We start from the raw sequence: 5,646 nt of genomic DNA, 5'->3' as shown, positions 1-5,646 counted from the left end.
CACAGTTGAGGCCACGCCCTCACGCCCCTCACCCAGGCACAGCTCAGACCACGCCCTCACGCCCCTCATCCACAGTTGAGGCCACGCCCTCACGCCCCTCACCCAGGCACAGCTCAGACCACGCCCTCACGCCGCTCATCCACAGTTGAGGCCACGCCCTCACGCCCCTCCCCCAGGCACAGCCACTGCCTTCATCCTAAAGGTGCTCCTTGGCGCCACTTTGATGCCAGGCCCTGGGGAGACCTGTAGGTACAGAGCCCATGTCCTCCCTGGAGGTGGAGTACGCCCTCTGCTCCGAAGAAGCTGTCCTTCTTCCTCCTTAAACACCTTTGCGACCTCCCTCCGCCCACCGACCCACCTGTGCTCCTCAGCAAAGCTTCTGCCGAGCGGGCCCTCCCTGGCTACCTCTCCTGCCACCAGCCACGCCCACGTTTTCAATACAGGAGTGGTTTCTCAGACGTTTTCCTTTTTCCTTTCTTTTTTCTTTTTTTTTGCGACAGAGTTTCACTCTTGCCGTCCAGGCTGGAGTGCAATGGCGCAATCTCAGCTCACTGCAACCTCTGCCGTAATGGCTTACGGAGTTCAAGCCATTCCTCCTGAGTGGCTGAGATTATAGGTGCCCGCCACCACGCCCAACTGATTTTTGTATTTTTAGTAGAGATGGGGTTTCACCATGTTGGTCAGGCTGGTCTCAAACTCTTGACCTCAGGTAATTCACCCTCCTCGGCCTCCCAAAGTACTGGGATTACATTTTCTTATCAGACCCCTACTGAAAAGGCTCACACATCCCCCACCCCAGCTCTCCAAATCTCCCATCCCACCCTCTCCTGGTCTGCAGCTTTTAAAAGTGCGGAGCCCTGGCCTCGACCTTTGGACCACTTCACAACCCCAGCTCACATGGCCCTGCTGAGCTCCTGACGGAGGCTCACTGGCCCCAGGCGTCCTCCTAACCAGCGTCAACTAACCTCTTCCCCACCTTGGTGGCATCCACTCCATCTTTCTGGGTCATCAAAGTCCCCCTGGTGGCTCCCGTCACTCCTGGAGGGAAAGCCTGCTCCTCTGCCCTGGTCTCTCGGCCTCCCTGCTGCCCCGGCCTCCCGGCCTCCCTCCTGCTCCGACCTCCCGACCTCCCTGCTGCCCCGGCCTCCCGGCCTCCCTCCTGCCCCCGCCTCCTGGCATCCCTGCTGCCCCGACCCCATGTGCAGAGCTGTGGCTTTGTCTGGCATCCAGCCTGGCAACGTGGCCTGGGCACTTCCTGATGGGCAGGGAAGAGCAGGGTTTCACCCTGGTGGGGCCGTGCTTGGAAGGGGTCACTGGCGCCCGCAGGACTTCCTGGCTGGCATTCTGATCTGAGGAGGCAGCAAGGCCCGGTCCTTGATGCCACGGCCACAGCAAGCAGGACTGCCCCTCGGTTGTGTCCTTCCCTGCCATGGGACACCTACCCTTGGGCCTGCCCCACCCAATGCCCCCGGAGGACACTTTCTAACCAGAGACACCCCTCCTGGGACAGGCCCTCAGCACTGGCCTCCCCAGGAGATCCCTGCTGCCGGGTAGGGGAGCCTCTGTCCCTGAAGCCAGTCCCAGGGTCGTGACCACAGCCCCAGTCCCAGTGAGGGAAGGTGGGGGGTGGGGCTGTATTCTCTGTGGGGTTGGGAGAGAGACGGCGGCCTCAGTGGACAGTCCTCCCCAATGTTGGACTTTGTTCAGCCCTAAGCCCAGTGAAGGGGGGTGGGGGCAGATGCAGGTTCTGAAAGGCTCCAGCCCTGGGCTGCAGGCAAGGGGGCTGCCCGAAAAGTCCCAAAAGCCTCCCCCAGGACCCGCTCTGGCCTCCCCTCCACTCAGGAGATCTGCAGAACGAAGGCCTGGTACGCCCAGTCCCTTGGACCCGCCTCTGGGCAAATGGGCAGATCACTGGGGGGTTCCCAGGTCCTCTGCCCCAGCCTGCACCCCTGAGACCACCCCCCGAAGGCAGAGGGTGCTTCCTGAGGCACAGATAGGCTGGCCAGCTGGCGGTGGTGTCACTGTGACGCCCGGCCACAGACACGGGGTGTGTGCTCCAGAATCTGCTGACCACTCCCTTCCGGATCCCGGCCGAGGGCTGGGCCCCTCCAGGCACCTGGCACGCAAGGAATGAGTGAGTGACTGGGAAACCCCCCTCAAGAGTGCTGGGGCCGGGCAGCCTCCGAGGACCCCGGGGGAGGGGCAGAGTCACAATCGTGTCCCCACCTCCAACGGAGCCCAGGACCCGGAGAAGGCACAGTCCTGGCAGCTCCCAAGGACTCGCGCTGGGGCCTCCAGGGCGGGTGGGGTGTGCAGGTGACCCTTGGAATGGGCAGGGCAGCTCCAAGAAGGGCCTTTGGGTGGCTGAAGGCCAGTCTTTCCCATCTCGGCAGTTTCTGTAGCTCCCAAATTTTTCATGAAGTCCTCATATACTTCCATAATTATCAACACCTATTTTGTTTTTTGAGATGAAGTCTCACGCTGTCGCCCAGGCTGGAGAGCAATGGAGCGATCTCAGTTCACTGCAGCCTCCACCTCAAGCGATTCTCTGCCTCAGCCTCCTGAGCAGCTGGGACTACAGGTGCCCGCCACCACCCGGCTAATTTTTGTATTTTTAGTAGAGGTGGGTTTTGCCATCTTGGCCAGGTCTTGAACTTCTGACCTCATGACCTACCCACCTTGGCCTCCCAAAGTGCTGGAATTACAGGTGTGACTCACCACGCCCCGACAACACCTTTTATTTTTAAAATGAAAAGAAAAAAAAAGTAACAGGTTGTAACAGTGACAGCGGCTTATTATAAAATTCGAGCAACACAGAAAAGCATGGGGAGTGGTAAAGACTCTTCCCCAAACAGGGAGAACACAGCTGTGAAGCGGACACCTTCCCTCCCCGCTGCCTGGGACCGCAAGAGGAGGTGCACTCTTCACCCACAGAGCCCCTGCTCCCCGGGACCACAGGGCTCTCTGCCTGCACTCATCCTCAGTCCCGGGACCTCCCTCTCCTCCAGGGCCAGCCTCTCCCTGGGACCAGCCTCTCCCCTGGGGCCTGCCTATCCCCCGGGACCTGCCTCTCCCCCCGGGACCTGCCTCTCCCCCCGGGACCTGCCTCTCTCCCGGGACCAGCCTCTCCTCCCTGGGCCAGCCTCTCCCCCCGGGGCCAGCCTCTCTCCTGGGACCAGCCTCTCCCCCCGGGACCAGCCTCTCCCCCGGGGACCAGCCTCTCCCCCGGGGCCAGCCTCTCCCCCGGGACCAGCCTCTCCCCCGGGACCAGCCTCTCCCCCCGGGACCTGCCTCTCTCCCCGGGACCAGCCTCTCCTCCAGGGCCAGCCTCTCCCCCGGGGCCAGCCTCTCCCTGGGACCAGCCTCTCCCCCAACCTGGACAGCGCCGCTCAGCCATTCTGTACTCCTGTGGTTCCCGGACAGTGGCCCGCCTCCAGCAGCCTCCCGTGAGGACACACCACCACCCGGCCAGCTTGCTGCTGTTTTACCCACTCAGCTCCTGCCCTCCATCCAGTAGGCCCTCAACCAATGTCCATCGAATGAACCAGTGAAGCTGACATTGTCACTTGAGCCAGTTTTTCCAAATCCCATGATCCCTGACACAGAAAGGAAACATCTGCAGTCCCGCCCAGGGCTGCTGTGCCCAGAACCTGTCAGCAAATGCCTGCCCCTTCCTGTGACGGGGGTCCTCGAAGGACCCCACAGGGCAGCCTCGAACCTGCAGGAAGACCCTCCCGGGCCCCGTGGGCTCTGTGAGATGCCTGCTCCTGCCAGGCACCTTTTTGGGCAGCCCCGAGTATTGAGCTGGCACAAATGCAGTCCATGAGCCTGATGAGAGAGGCCTCCTCTGGCAGACAGACACACTCCCACTCTCCTGAAAGGTCTCGACATCACGCCACGGTATCATCAAAGGACTCTTTCTAAGGAAAGTCAGGGTGAGCCATCCTGGTGTGGGGGTCAGGGGACGGGTCCCAGGTGCCCCAGCCCGGCCGGAAGGCCCCCCTCAGCCAGGCCCTGTGCCCACACTGTGCCCTGCCAGCCACCCTCAACCCCTAGCCTGAAGAGGCCAGGCTGCTCCCTCGAGGAGGGCGGGGGCAGGGAGGGTCAGGAAGCCTCCGGCAGGGTCTGGAGATGTGAGTGCCTGTGTGCTTGTCTGAGTCTTTATGTGTTGGTGTCTGTGTGCGCTGTGTGTGTGTGTTTGTGTGTCCACATGTGTGTATAGATACGTCTGTGCTTGTGTGTCTGTGTCGACGTATGTGTTTCTATGTGTGTACCGATGTGTCTGCGTGTGTTTTTTTTTTCTGCTTTTTTGTTTCAGGCAGGAGGGCAGTGGTGCCATATCTCAGCTCGCTGCGGCCTGGACCTCCTGGGCTCAGGTGATCCTCCCACCTCAGCCTCTTGAATAGCTGGGACCACAGGCACCCAGCGCCACGCCCAGCTAATTTTTGTATTTTGTAGACATGGGGTCTCATCATGCTTCCCAGGCTGGTCTTGAACTCCTGGGCTCAAGCTGTCCTGGTGCCTCAGCCTCCCGAAGTGCAGGGATGAGGGGCGTGAGCCACCGGCCAGCCCCTGTGTGTTCCTGTGTCCACGTGTCTGTGTGTGTCTGTGCACGTGCCTGCCGGTCACTGCGTCCACGACCCCGTTTGCCCCTCACTCCACAGCCACCCTCCTGCGCCCGAGCTTCTGGGTGCCATTCCTTGGGCGGGCTTCCAGGCCTGGCGCTGCTGGCCTCGGGGAGTCGGGGAGGGTCCCCTGCGGGCGGTCCTGGCGTCGGCCGCGCGCAGTTCGGAGCTTGCCCAGGAGGGGGCGCGGGAGGGACGCGCGGGGAGAAGGGGCTCGGCCGCGGCGCGCGGGTCTCTCCGCGCTCGGGCTCCGGGGCTCGGGCCTCCCGTGCCACCCCGGGGCGCTTCCCGCTCGGCGCGGCCGCCCCGGCCGGCCTGGGGTCCGTCCCCGCACCCGGGGACCCGCGCCCCGCGCCCGGCGCCCTCGGCCGCTCGGCAGGCCCGTGTTCGGGGCGCCCCTGGGTCGGTGCGCGGCGCGGCGCTCCCGGCCGGGGTTCCAGACCCGCCTGCGCCGCGCGCGGAAGCGCGTCTCTGCGAAGACACTGGGACCCGCGGTGCGGCGGTGCGCGCTCGTGACCCCGGAGCCCAGAGGCTGAGGCCGCGTGAGCCCGGATGTGGCACCACTGCCCCCAGCCTGGGCCACGGCACAAAGCCCGGCCTCTAGAAAAAATACGATGACTTGAAAAACGAAATCTTCCGACTGGACCTGACACATGCCATCTCTGCATATGTGTGTACGTGTAGTTCTTCATAGGTACCTGTGTGCCTGGGTCTGTGTGTGCCTGCGTGTGTATGTAGCTCTCTGTGTGTACCTGCGTGTGTGGAGCTCTGTATGTACCTGTGTGTGTGGGTCTGTGTGTGGAGCTCTCTGTGTGTGCCTGTGCGTGTGTGTGTGTGTGTCTGCGCGTGCCTGCGTGTGTGGATCTCTGTATGTACCTGTGTGTGGAGCTCTCTGTGTGTGCCTGTGCGTGTGTGTGTGTGTGTGTGTGTGTCTGAGCGTGCCTGCGTGTGTGGAGCTCTGTATGTACCTGTGTGTGCGTGGGTCTGTGTGTGGAGCTCTCTGTGCGTGCCTGTGCGTGTG

The sequence above is a fragment of the Sapajus apella genome, unplaced genomic scaffold (genome assembly GCF_009761245.1).
Source record: "Sapajus apella isolate SASKATOON/1434 unplaced genomic scaffold, GSC_monkey_1.0 scaffold127, whole genome shotgun sequence".
NCBI lineage: Eukaryota > Metazoa > Chordata > Mammalia > Primates > Cebidae > Sapajus > Sapajus apella.
The sequence above is the reverse complement of the archived record's forward strand: the minus strand, read 5'-3'. Positions refer to the sequence as shown.